This window comes from Pristiophorus japonicus, unplaced genomic scaffold (genome assembly GCF_044704955.1).
Source record: "Pristiophorus japonicus isolate sPriJap1 unplaced genomic scaffold, sPriJap1.hap1 HAP1_SCAFFOLD_147, whole genome shotgun sequence".
Classification (NCBI taxonomy): domain Eukaryota; kingdom Metazoa; phylum Chordata; class Chondrichthyes; family Pristiophoridae; genus Pristiophorus; species Pristiophorus japonicus.
Window position 1 is genome coordinate 1372706 of NW_027251144.1, and position 14985 is coordinate 1387690.

General features: G+C 45.2%; 1 non-coding gene across 1 annotated transcript; it reads right to left on the minus strand.

The window, feature by feature from the left end:
* Nucleotides 1-11945: 11945 nt before the first annotated feature.
* On the minus strand, nt 11946-12019 carry trnan-guu (transfer RNA asparagine (anticodon GUU)). Its single transcript has one exon. It is a non-coding gene; the product is annotated as a tRNA-Asn (tRNA).
* Between the last annotated feature and the right edge of the window lie 2966 nt (nt 12020-14985).

A 14985-nucleotide genomic window follows, 5' to 3' on the forward strand; every position in this document is an offset into this window, starting at 1 on the left:
CAGAGCGGTTTCTGCAGTGGAGCCGTTATCACATTTGCTTTCCACGTGAAAGGATCCCGTGCAGGAAGATTATGTTTAAACTTGCTGTGGGTGAACAGTCATGGGCGAGTTTATTCTCCTGTCAAAAGAGTGACAGTGGCTTTTCCCTTATTCTTTAATTGCTCTTTATTTCACTTCACTAAATAGATATATTTGAGTGAGAGAAATTGTTCCAGAGTGTCCCACACTTCGTCTTTTGTTCCCTTTTAAACACATAAAATGAGGCCGGGGGAATAAATCCAGAAAACAAAGCCGAGGGATATAGAGAAGAGGAAGAGAGAAGGGGAAATACTGCCTCTACCCAGAACTAATGCAGAAACTCCTCTGCTGCGCTCGGGGTGGCCACCCGCAGCCTGGATACACTAACGTCCCAACAGTTCATTGATTGTCGGAGTGGGACCGTGCGGCGCTTCAGAAGTCAGGTCGAAAAAGCAAAGTCACTGATTCAGTCCCATGTGCTTCTCTGACTGACACCGGGGAAACGGTGAGACAGATTTTGGAGCATAGATCTGGTTATTGTGAAACAGCAAAGAAAATATGAAGTCTGGAATTAAATTATTGAATGTGTATCCTGCTCGTTTCGTGGTTAGGCATTCACAGAGGGAGCCCGAGTTCGGAAAGTAACTTTTTAATTCAAACTTTTTTCAAATAATTACATGCAATTCACTAAACTCTGTGGGAGGTGGGGTGATTAAAACATCACCGATCGGAAAGGAATTGTCCGCGGGAAGCCTCCAACCGGAATTTTTGGGCCAATATTCCCAACTGGATTGTTTTGCAGACTTACAGTTAATACTTCAATAACTGAACTGCAATAATTTCAGGCGCTTTCATCATAGATGATATTTTACACCCTATCTGACTTAACACACTCTGAATTTTTGAAATTGGTTTCAAATGTTCATTGCTCAGAAGTCAAGGAACGTGGGGTACATTTTTCAATTTATTTCATCGCAAATATATTCTAAAATGATGTTTCTGCCCAGGCTCGAACCGGGGTCTTTTCGTGTGTGAGACAAACATGATAACCACTCCACTACAGAAATCACTGCTAAATTTAGTGCCCAGAGAGAAGTGTTAAGCCAGAAGGTGTAATTCTGAATCCCTTTCTGTGAAAAAATCTTTTCACAAACATTTCTCTGACCGAAGCTGCACAAGTCAAAAATGTTCCTTTCAAAGTCGTCAAACTCCCAAATTAACGCACCCCCCGAATCTTCTGGATGAGAAAGCTCTAGTTGTGCCGACTCAATCCATAAATCTGACTTTACTCACCCTGTATTTTAGGAGATTGGTTTAAAATGTTCATTGCTCATAAGACACGGAACCTGGGGCTACTTTTGTTCAATGTATTTCACAGCAAATATATTCTAAAATAAAGCACGCGCCCAGGCTCAAACCAGGGACATTTCATGTGGGAGGTGAACATGATAACGGCTACACTACGTAAACCTTTCCTGAAACCAGCCCCCGGTTCGTCATTTGTACCACAATTAAACCCAATGAGATCGGGATAAAAGTTCCTCACATGCTCATGGCAAAATAAATGGAAAAAGATTTACAAAATAATTTATGTATTAATTAATGATGTTCAAGTCAATGATTCTTATTTTTTATACATGATTTGCATATAGATCTGTAAAATAAATGAACTCTTTTTTTTATAAGGTTTTGAATTAAAAGTACAACTTCCCAGGGTGGGAATTGAATCCAGGACACAACGTTGAGAGTATTGAATCCTTACCACTCGACAACCAGGGACGGACAGACCGTTTTACTGCTGCATCATTATAGTTCATGACATTATTGTCATTTTCAGTTCACTTGATTCACACCGAAAAAGATTGTAACTGTTGTGCATGTGTGATGTCTGTAACACTGCTATGCAACACTGAATGTACTCTTACACTGTGCACACCTTACCTACACCAGAGGATGCTGCTGCTTGAGACCGAAAGGTTACCTGCAACCCAGTATGTAAAGCAGCTCACAGCTTGGTGTCCTCACTCGAGGAGCTTCAAATAAATGACTACAGGTCTCCACAGTTTAAGTATCATACATTGCCTCGTGGAGGCATTACTAAAGGTGACTACATACACTACAGTAAACGCCACTTGAAATCACATTCAAATGATTCACTGAATCCACCCCTTGTACCACCGCAACATAGGTTCGATTCTTGGTCAGGGAGATAATATTTACAACAGTTTTCAAACTAATAGCCCTATATAAATGTCAACATGCAGCTAATGTGAAAAAATTAATTCATTTAATCATGTTCAATGAACCGATAACTTTCTTTTGCAGAATTAAAGAAATGATAATATGGTTACTAAGGGATAGTGGTACATAAGAATATAAGAACATAAAAATTAGGAACAGGAGTCGGCCATCTAGCCCCTCGAGCCTGCTCCGCCATTCAACAAGATCATGGCTGATCTGGCCGTGTACTCAGCTCCACTTATCCGCCCGCTCCTCATAACCCTTAATTCCCTTATTGGTTAAAAATCTATCGATCTGTGGCTTGAATACATTCAATGCGCTAGCCTCAACTGCTTCCTTGGGCAGAGAATTCCACAGATTCACAACCCTCTGGGAGAAGGAATTCCTTCTCAACTTGGTTTTAAATTGGCTCCCCCGCATTTTGAGGCTGTGCCCCCAAGTTCTAGTCTCCCCGACCAGTGGAAACAATCTCTCTGCCTCTATCTTGTCTATCCTTTTCATTATTTTAAATGTTTCTACAAGATCACCCCTCATCCTTCTGAACTCCAACGAGTCAAGACCCAGTCTACTCAATCTATCATCATAAGGTAACCCACTCAACTCCGGAATCAGCAGAGTGAATTGTCTCTGTACCCCCTCCAAAGCTAGTATATCCTTCCTTAAGTAAGGTGACCAAAACTGCACGCAGTACTCCAGGTGCGGCCTCACCAATACCCTATACAGTTGCAGCAGGACCTCGCTGCTTTTGTACTCCATGCCTCTCGCAATGAAGGCCAACATTCCATTCGCCTACCTGATTACCTGTTGCATCTGCAAACTAACTTTTTGGGATTCATGCACAAGGATCCCCATGTCCCTCTGCACCGCAGCATGTTGCAATTTCTCCCCATTCAAATAATATTCCCTTTTTACTGTTTTTTTTTCCCAAGGTGGATGACCTCACACTTTCCGACATTGTATTCCATCTGCCAAACCTTAGCCCATTCATTTAACCTATCTAAATCTCTTTGCAGCCTCTCTGTCCTCTACACAACCTGCTTTCCGACTAATCTTTGTGTCATCTGCAAATTTTGTTGCACTACACTCTGTCCCCTCTTCCAGGTCATCTATGTATATTGTGAACAGTTGTGGTCCCAGCACCGAGCCCTGTGGCACACCACTAACCACCGATTTCCAACCCGAAAAGGGCCCATTTATCCCGACTCTCTGCTTTCTGTTAGCTAGCCAATTCTCTATCCATGCTAATACATTTCCACTGACTCCGCGTATCTTTATCTTCTGCAGTAACCTTTTGTGTGGTACCTTATCGAATGCCTTTTGAAAATCTAAATACACCACATCCATCGGTACACCTCTATCCAACATGCTCGTTATATCCTCAAAGAATTCCAATAAATTAGTTAAACATGATTTCCCCTTCATGAATCCATGCTGCGTCTGCTTGATTGCACTATTCCTATCTTGATGTCCCACTATTTCTTCCTTCATGATAGTTTCAAGCATTTTCCCTACTACAGATGTTAAACTAACCAGCCTATAGTTATCTGCCTTTTGTCTGCCCCCTTTTTTAAACAGAGGCGTTACATTAGCTGCTTTCCAATCCGCTGGTACCTCCGCAGAGTACAGAGAATTTTGGTAGATTATAACGAATGCAATTGCTATAACATCCGCCATCTCTTTTAATACCCTGGCATTTCATCAGGACCAGGGGACTTGTCTACCTTGAGTCCCATTAGCCTGTCCAGCACTACCCCCTAGTGATAGTGATTGTTTCAAGGTCCTCTCTTCCCACATTCCTGTGACCAGCAATTTCTGGCATGGTTTCTGTGTCTTCCATTGTGAAGACCGAAGCAAAATAATTGTTTAAGGTCTCAGCCATTTCCACATTTAGAAACATAGAAACATATAAAATAGGTGCAGGAGTAGGCCATTCGGCCCTTCTAGCCTGCACCACCATTCAATGAGTTCATGGCTGAACATGTAACTTCAGTACCCCATTCCTGCTTTCTCACCATACCCCTTGATTCCCCTATTAGTAAGGACTTCATCTAACTCCTTTTTGAATATATTCAGTGAATTGGCCTCAACAACTTTCTGTGGTAGAGAATTCCACAGGTTTACCACTCTCTGGGTGAAGAAATTCCTCCTCATCTCGGTCCGAAATGGCTTCCCCCTTATCCTTAGACTGTGTCCCCTGGTTCTGGACTTCCCCAACATTGGGAAGATTCTTCCTGCATCTAACCTGTCTAACCCCGTCAGAATTTTAAACGTTTCTATGAGGTCCCCTCTCATTCTTCTGAACTCCAGTGAATACAAGCCCAGTTGATCCAATCTTTCTTGATATGTCAGTCCCGCCATCCCGGGAATCAGTCTGGTGAACCTTCGCTGCACTCCCTCAATAGCAAGAATGTCCTTCCTCAGGTTAGGAGAGCAAAACTGTACACAATACTCCAGGTGTGGCCTCACCAAGGCCCTGTACAATTGTAGCAACACCTCCCTGCCCCTGTACTCAAATCCCCTCGCTATGAAGGCCAACATGCCATTTGCTTTCTTAACCGCCTGCTGTACCTGCATGCCAACCTTCAATGACTGATGTACCATGACACCCAGGTCTCTTTGCATCTCCCCTTTTCGTAATCTGTCACCATTCAGATAATAGTCTGTCTCTCTGTTTTTACCACCAAAGTGGATAACCTCACATTTATCCACATTATACTTCATCTGCCATGCATTTGCCCACTCACCTAACCTATCCAAGTCGCTCTGCAGCCTCATAGCATCCTCCTCGCAGCTCACACTGCCAGCCAACTTAGTGTCATCCGCAAATTTGGAGATACTACTTTTAATCCCCTCGTCTAAATCATTAATGTACAGTGTAAACAGCTGGGGCCCCAGCACAGAACCTTGCGGTACCCCACTAGTAACTGCCTGCCATTCTGAAATGTCCCCATTTACTCCTACTCTTTGATTCCTGTCTGACAACCAGTTCTCAATCCATGTCAGCACACTACCCCCAATCCCATGTGCTTTAACTTTGCACATTAATCTCTTGTGTGGGACCTTGTCGAAAGCCTTCTGAAAGTCCAAATATACCACATCAACTGGCTCTCCCTTGTCCACTCTACTGGAAACATCCTCAAGAAATTCCAGAAGATTTGTCAAGCATGATTTCCCTTTCATAAATCCATGCTGACTTGGACATATCATATTACCTCTTTCCAAATGCACTGCTATGACATCCTTAATAATTGATTCCATCATTTTATCAAGTACCGATGTCAGGCTGACCGGTCTATAATTCCCTGTTTTCTCTCTCCCTCCTTTTTTAAAAAGTGGTGTTACATTGGCTACCCTCCACTCCATAGGAACTGATCCAGAGTCAATGGAATGTTGGAAAATGACTGTCAATGCATCCACTATTTCCAATGTCACCTCCTTAAGTACTCTGGGATGCAGTGCATCAGGCCCTGGGGATTTATCGGCCTTCAATCCCATCAATTTCCCCAACACAATTTCCCGACTAATAAGGATGTCCCTCAGTTCCTCCTCCTTACTAGACCCTCCGACCCCTTTTATATCCGGAAGGTTGTTTGTGTCCTCCTCAGTGAATACCGAACCAAAGTACTTGTTCAATTGGTCCGCCATTTCTTTGTTCCCCGTTATGACGTCCCCTGATTCTGACTGCAGGGGACCTACGTTTGTCTTTACTCACCTTTTTCTCTTTACATATCTATAGAAACTTTTGCAATCCGTCTTAATGTTCCCTGCAAGCTTCTTCTCGTGCTCCATTTTCTCTGCCCTAATCAAACCCTTTGTCCTCCTCTGCTGAGTTCTAAATTTCTCCCAGTCCCTGGGTTCACTGCTATTTCTGGCCAATTTGTATGCCACTTCCTTGGCTTTAATGCTATTCCTGATTTCCCTTGATAGCCACGGTTGAGCCACCTTCCCTTTTTTATTTTTACGCCAGACAGGAATGTACATTGTTGTAGTTCATCCATGCGGTCTCTAAATGTCTGCCATTGCCCATCCACAGTCAACCCCTTCAGTATCATTCGCCAATCTATCCTTGTCAAGTCACGCCTCATACCTTCAAAGTTACCCTTCTTTAAGTTCTGGACCATGGTCTCTGAATTAGCTGTTTCATTCTCCATCCTAATGCAGAATTCCACCATATTATGGTCACTCTTCCCCAAGGGGCCTCGCACAATGAGAATTGCTAATTAATCCTCTCTCATTACACAACACCCAGTCTAAGATGGCCTCCCCCCGAGTTGGTCCCTCGACATATTGGTCTAAAAAACCATCCCTTGTGCACTCCAGGAAATCCTCCTCCACCGTATTACTTCCAGTTTGGTTAACCCAGTCTATGTGCATATTAAAGTCACCCATTATAACTGCTGCACCTTTATTGCACGCACCTCTAATTTCATGTTTGATGCCCTCCCCAACATCACTACTACTGTTTGGAGGTCTGTACACAACTCCCACTAACGTGTTTTGCCCTTTGGTATTCTGCAGCTCTACACATATAGATTCCCATTATTAAATCCACCTTCTCATCTTCTAAGGGACCAACATTTACTTTAGTCACTCTTTTCCGTTTTACATATCGGTAAAAGCTTTAACTATCCGTTTTTATGCTTTGCACAAGTTTACCTTCGTAATCTATCTTTCCTTTCTTTATTGCTTTCTTAGTCATTCTTTGCTGTCGTTTAAAATTTTCCCAATCTTCTATTTTCCCACTAACCTTGGCCACCTTATACGCATTGGTTTTTAATTTGATACTCTCCTTTATTTCCTTGGTTATCCACGGCTGGTTATCCCTTCTCTTACCGCCCTTCTTTTTCACTGGAATATATTTTTGTTGAGCACTATGAAAGAGCCCCTTAAAAGTCCTCCACTGTTCCTCAATTGTGCCACCGTTTAGTCTGTGTTTCCAGTCTACTTTAGCCAACTCTGCCCTCATCCCACTATAGTCCCCTTTGTTTCAGCATAGTACGCTCGTTTGAGACACTACTTCCTCACCCTCAATCTGTATTACAAATTCAACCATACTGTGATCACTTATTCCGAGAGGATCTTTTACTAGCTTCAATCATTAATTTTCTCTTTACATGTGATGAACTTTTATCCCTATCTCGTTTACACACTGTATTTTAGGAGAATGGTTTAAAATTTTAAGTGCTTATTGTCATGTATTCATCCAACATTGTAACCTATATATAATCTGACCTCAGTTGTACACTGTGAGAACAATGACCACGAGGTGGTGAACTTGTGGGAGACACTTCTAACCTGGACCTTCAGGTATAAAAGGGGAAGCTCCACCCACTTTCATCACTTGGGTGCTCAGGAATAAAGGACAGGCCACAGACTGACCTTCTCTCAAGCCTGGGCCTCGTGTGCATTTCTGCTGTATAGTAAGGATGTATCAATGGCGACGAGAAACTGGGATTTAAACCACGTGAGCATGGCCGCTAGCAGTATCGACGAGAGATACTGTGTTAAGGAATGGTTGGGACAGAGAATCAACATTGTTGAAGCAGCACACAGTTCTCCAGGTAGACAAGGGCAATCGGGCATGCCCCAACATGTAGTCGAACCCAGAGGGGGAGTTCGACAGAGATAATGGCAAGCAGAACGGTGATTCACAACATTGCAAGGGACAATGTGGCCAGTAATGGGGCCATCAACACCTGTTAATGACACACTCAAGGACAGTCACAAGGGTAGTCAGGGACGATTGACTAGCAAGGGATCTTTTGTTTCCAACAACAGCTCATGTTGGAGGCATGGAGGCACAAACTCAGCCGGAGGTTGCAGAGATAAGCAAAATACCTACAGAAATTGCAGAAATGAACGCTGGGGGAAATCGCTGGAAGCTGAATTTCAGTGAGTTCATGTGGAGCACGTATACAGTTCATACACCAGGACGCCACCGATAATGATGAAAGTGCTCCTCAGTGGCATCCCAGTGTCAATGGAGCTAGACACGGGGGCTAGCCAGTCCCTGATGGGTAACAAATAGTTTGAAAAGTTGTGGGCGTCCAAGGCCAGTAGGGCCAAAAATATCACCGATTGACGCACAGCAACGGACATACACCAAGGAGATCATTCTGCTTCTTGGCAGCGCCACGACAATCGTGACCCACAAAGATTCGTAGAACAGGTTGCCACTCTGGGTTGTCCCGGGGGACGGTGCCGCACTACTGGGGAGGAGTTGGCTTGCTGTCATGAACTGGAAATGGGGCAATGTTAAAGCTATTTCCTCTGTGGAGCGAGTTTCATGCTCACAGATCCTACACAAATTTGACTCATTATTTCAACCCGGCATTGGCACTTTCATGGGGGCCAAGGTAGTGATTCACATAAACCCGGAAGCCAGGCCAGGACACCACAAGGCCAGAGCGGTGCCGTACGTGATGTGGGAAAAGATAGAAGGTGAATTGAACCGCCTGCTGAGGGAAGGTATCATTTTGCCAGTCGAATTCAGTGACTGGGCGAGCCCGATTGTACCGGTGTTCAAGGCGGATGGGTCGGTCAGGATACATGGTGATTACAAGGCCACCATCAATCGGGTGTCACTCCAAGACCAGTACCCGCTACCGAGAGTGGAGGATCTCTTTGCGATGCTATCCGGTGGCAAACTTTTTTCAAAATTGGACGTGACCTCAGCTTACATGACCCAGGAGCTGGCGAGAGAGTTGATGAAGCTGACCACCATCACGACATACAAGGGTTGTTTGAGTACAACAGATGTCCGTTCGGGATTCGCTCGGCCGCATCGATCTACCAATGAAATATGGAAAGCCTCCTCAAGTCGATTCCAGGGACGGTGGTTTTTCAGGATGACATCCTCATCACGGGTTACGATACTGAAGAACACCTCCACAACCTGGAGGAGGTGCTACGCAGACTGGACCGGGTAGGGCTGCGACTGAAAAAGGCGAAGTGCATCTTCCTAGCTCCAGAGGTAGAATTCCTGAGGATGACGGTAGGAGTAGAAGGGATGAGCCCTACTGCGTCCAAGACGGAAGCGATCCAGAGAGCACACAGACCCCGTAACACGACGGAGCTGCGTTTGTTCCTGGGGCTCCCCAACTATTTGGTAACTTTCTTCCCAAATTGAGCACGCTGCTAGAGCCGCTACACGTGCTCCTAAGCAAAGGTCGCGAATGGGTCAGGGGGGACAGCCAGGAAAGGGCTTTTAATAGAGCACACAATTTGTTATGTTCCAACAATCTGTTAACGCGATATGACCCATGTAAGAAACTTGTGTTAAAGTGCGATGCGTCGTCCTATGGTGTCGGGTGTGTGTTGCAGCAGGTCAATGCCAAGGGTCAGTTACAGCCGGTAGCTTATGCCTCCAGAAGTCTGTCCCAGGCAGAAAGGGGCTACGGGATGATAGCAAAGGAGGCGCTCGCATGTGTATATTCGGTAAAGAAAATGCACCAGTACCTGTTTGGCAGGAAATTTGAGCTGGAGACAGATCACAAACCCCTCACGTCATTTTGGCCGACAACAAGGCCATAAATGCAGACGCATCGGTCCGCATACAGAGGTGGGCACTCACGTTAGCCAACTATGACTACACAATTCGGCACAGACCGGGCACTGAAAAATGAGCCGATGCACTCAGCAGGCTCCCACCAGCCACCACTGAGGGGGCTACCGAGCATGCCGCTGAGATGGTCATGGCTGTTGAAGCTTTCGCAAGCGATGGCTCACCCGTGACAGCCCGTCAGACTAAAGTCTGGACAAATAGAGACCCGCTATTGTCTCTCGTCAAGAAATGTGTCCTGCATGGGGACTGGGCAGCCACGTACAGGGCATGCCCTGAGGAATTTAAACCATTTCACAGGGGCAGGGATGAACTCTCGATTCAGGCCGATTGCCTACTGTGGGGAAACCGTGTAGTCATGCCCCAGATGGGCAGAGAGGTGTTCATTAGAGAACTCCACAATGAGCATCCGGGCATTGTCATGATGAAGGCAATTGCCAGGTCACACGTTTGGTGGCCAGGGATAGATGCAGATCTGGAAGTTTGTGTTCGCAGGTACAACACGTGTGCCCAGCTGTGCAATGCGCCCAGGGAAGCCCCCCTTAGCCCCTGGCCATGGCCCGCCAAGCCTTGGTCACGCATCCATGATGACTACGCAGGTCCTTTCATCGGAAAAATGTTTTTGGTTGAATTAGACGCTCACTCCAAATGGATCGAGTGTGACATTTTAAATTCAAGTACATCCTCTGCCACGGTAGAAAGTCTACGGGCAATGTTCGTCGCCCACGGTCTACCGGACATCTTGGTCAGCGACAATGGCCTGTGCTTCACAAGCACTGAATTCCAGGACTTCATGGCAGGAAATGGAATTAACCATGTCAGAAAGGCACCGTTCAAGCCAGCCTCAAACGGCCAGGCAGAACGAAAAGTGCAGATAATCAAACAGGGGATGCTCAGAATCCAAGGGGGTTCCCTACAAAGCCACTTATCACGCCTCCTGTTGGCCAATAGATCCCAACCACACTCACTCACAGGGGTTCCACCCGCAGGGCTGCTAATGAAAAGGATGCTCAAATCCCGTTATCCCTTATACACCACACCATGAAAGAAATTGTTGAGAGCAGGCGCCAATCACAATATAACTACCATGACAGGAATGCGGGGGCACGATATATTGGTGTAAACGACCCTGTTGTTGTCCACAACTACACTGCAGGGCCTAAATGGCTCACAGGCACTGTGATTGCCAAAGAGGGCAATAGGATTCTGGTAGTTAAACTAACCAATGGACAAATCTGCCGCAAACACGTGGATCAAACAAAAAGGTGGTTCAGCAACCCCATAGAAGAAGCAGAGGAAGAACACGATACAGAGTTCACTCCAGCACAGGTGACCGAACACTGGAACCAAAGGGAGGAGAGCCCAGTCACTGTGGGCAGTCCGGATAGGCCTGAGGCACCGCAAACAGCAGACACACAGGCCAGCGCCCAACAACCGGAGCCCCAACTCAGGCGCTCTACAAGAGAGCGTAAACCACCAGGGAGACTCAACCTGTGATCCCAAAAAGACTTTGGGGTCATGTATTCAACCAGCATTGTAACCCATTTTTAAATTCAAAACCTGATAAAATTGACGACATGCAGCCAACGTGCAAAAGTAAGAATTCTTTTAATCACCGTTAATTAGCCGATAACCTTCTTCAGAATGAAATAAATAATAATATAATTACTGAGGAACAGTGGTATCCTCAATTATTCATTTTCTCTTTACATGTGATGAAGTTTTATCCCTATCTCATTTACACGCTGTATGAGAATGGTTTAAAATTGTAAGTGTTTATGACTCAGTTGTAAAACCATTGATTGTGTGTGTGTCTATACTTGATAGGAGGAGCACTTGAGACCGAAGTTCCAGTTCTATATATGTACCAATAGAATCAATTTCCACCAGTTTCTTTAAACCCAATAACATAATTTATTTCTAATGGGCTGGATGGAACATGATCCATGTAAAAAATTGTTATCGTTTTACTTGAACTGAATGCTCATAAAATATTGGAGTGGGAACTAATTGGATAACAGCACTGCTGGCAATATTTGCGGAATAGATTCGTGCAGCCAAAACGCACAATGACAACCTGGGACTGTGCGGCACCGAATACTCGGGGAAAAACAGTTAAACTCTTCGTCCCTGGGTGGGCTCGAACCACCAACTTTTCGGTTAACAGCCGAACGCGCTAACCCATTGCGCCACAGAGACTGATGGAAATATAAGGTGCAAGACATCCAAAACCAGGGTGTCAGTCAGTTAAAGCTTCAGATTGCTCCGACCGGGATGGAACTTGTCCACTCTCAGTTGTACTTTTCCCAAATAAATGGAGGGACATTCATTGTGGATGCGTGGAAGCAGTCTGGTTCCGCACACTGCAGACACTTCCATGTCACCGCCAACCAGCTCTCCCACAACCGGTGTGATCTACCTTCCAGCCTTCCGGTGCCTTTCTGTGACGAAGTATTCTGATTGTCCCGAAGCCGGTATTAGGTTTGAATTACTTTTCAGCTCCTGACTGCGGATATTCCTGTGATTAAACGGGAACTAAATGCTTACAGGGACAGTTGGATTCACCGTTTCTTTGTTTGGTGAAATTTCAAAGATTGAAAGCAACGCACATCGACCCCAAACGTCCCGTGAGATGGAAGGCCAGTTGCTGTTTCAAGCTTGAATGCAGGTACAAGCAGAACTTATTCAAAGAAAGTCCAAGTCCCTGAGACGCCTGATCATTTGCACCAAACTCTTTGCAAAGAGTTGAGGTACATGTTTGGTGATCTGGGCACATCTTTCCCCAAACTACAACACTTCAAACATAACTCAATGGCTGTAAAGCGCTTTGGGGCGTCATGAGTTCCTGAAAGGCGCTGCAGATATGCAAGTCCTACTTTGCAAAAGTTCGATGCAATTTCAAAATATGCGAGCAATATCAGGGCTCCTCTGGGACCCCTCGTAAATTTCAATGAACAACTCCGAAGAGAGAATCACAGCCCGAGATCAACGAGCCAACTGTTTGACAAACGTGAAGATAAGGTGTAACCATGATCAAAGCATTTTTTTGTGTGTCGCTATTTAGAACATAAGAACTTAAGAACTAGGAGCAGGAGTAGGCCATATGGCCCCTCGAGCCTTCTCCACCATTTAATATGATCATGGCTGATCCGATCATGGACTCAAGTCCACATCCCTGCCCGTTCCACATAAGCCTTATTCCCTTATCAGTTAAGAAGCTATCTCTGTCTTAAATGTATTAAATGTCGTGGCTTTCTCAGCTCTCTGATGCAGTGAGCTCAACAGATTTACAACCCTCTGAGAGAAGAAATTCCTCCTCATCACAGATTTAAATGGGCGGCCCCTTATTCTGAGATTATGCCCCCTAGTTCTACTCTCCCCTATCAGTGGAACCATCCTCTCTGCATCCACCTTATCAAGCTCCCTCATTATCTTATACGTTTCGATAAGATCACCTCTCATTCTTCTGAATTCCAATGAGTAGAGGCCCCACCTACTCAACCTTTTCTCATAAGTCAACCCCCTCATCTCCGGAGTCAACCCAGTGAACCTTCTCTGAACTGCCTCCAAAGCAAGTATATCCTTTCGTAAATATTGTCAGTGTTTGTGATCCTCGCCCAATTGCCAGACGGACGGTTTGAATCGCCCCCACCTTACGAAAGTTCTAGATCCGGGAATTATTATTCAGAGTGTAAATTAAATGAGTCACGGAAAGGGATGCTTCAGTGATAAATCGTAGTATATTTATTTGGTCTAACATACACTGTCTAAAACATGCACTGCTAAACGAAATCACTGTCTCTGTGGAGAATAAAATCCCGGTTACAAACAACATACATACAGTACAGAAATGAATCTAGTAACACGCAGTAATTCCCTGGTGGATTCTAACCCCACCCCTACCAATGAATTACCCTCCCCAGAATAGCTCCGAAAAGCTTCACTTCTGAGAAAACCCTGAGCACTTACCCAGCTGGCCTGGGATATCTGGTTACTGGCTTGGGACACTCGCGACCATGTTCACCACCACACGCAGCCCGTTTCCTTGCTCAGCTCAGCTGTGGGAAGTCACTGCCTGGTCTTCAGTCTCGGTGGCTTCTTCTGCAGTACTGCGGCCCCTTCCTCTGGTACATCGATCGGTGGAGCGAGAGCGAGAGGGAGAGAGGGCTCTCTCGACACAAGCTACAAGCTGCAAGCTCCAAGCTTCACACCAAGCTCCAAGCTAAAAATAATGTGGAAAGGACCCTGTCTTTCTGGGAGTCTTGCTACCCCTATCTTTCCCGCCAATCTTTAAAACCCCTTTGTTTCTAAGCACGGGTACTTAGTCAGTGATGGGCTATCCCACCCATGCATTGGGCTGATGGCCATTAGTCTGGGCATCTCTCTGAGCCTTTGTGTTGGGAAAGACCCAGCTCATCCTTGGCTGGCCAGGCTGGTGGGTTCATTGTTCTGTGTCTCCTTCTGAGATGGAGGTGAGAAGTGCTTTTACAAATTAGAGTGGCTTTGTCAGTGGCACCCCTTCCTGGCCGACAGCTCTTTTGTCAATGAATGACTGACAGCTCTTTTGTCCGTGCGAACTGCCAGCGGTCTCTGGAGTTTTAACAAAACCAGATTTTTCACATATCTGCGCAGGGTGACCCCAGCACAGGGAAAATAGTCTCAGAAAAATAAAATCCACAAAATATTCTCGACTGAGTCCATTCTTTAAACAGAAACTTTGCGATGTCTTCATTACGCTCTGCTAATTATCGATCTTGCCACGTAAAAAGTGCATTGGCATTGCAATGCATTAATGTAAAATTAATGAAAAGAAAATGCAACGTTTTATCGAGTGCAAAACATGCAGTGCCTGCATTTCAAAAAGCATTGCTTTTATTCATCCTGCGGAATGCATATTGCACAGATAATCTCAGCACACATTGTGCAGACAAAGGCAGCATTAGACAACAAAGTGATTTGTCCTCCGGTGATTTGCAGCAGATAACTGACGGTTGAGCACACAATTTGACAACTAGACTTGTAGATCAAGCATCAATTAAAAAGGCAACAAAACTGCCCACCAGCACCGGGTGTCTTTCACTTGTTTGTCCCAAATTTTCAGCAGCTGGGACAACAAGAATTTAGGTTTCACCGAGATTTAAACTCAGATCGCTAGATTTAAAATC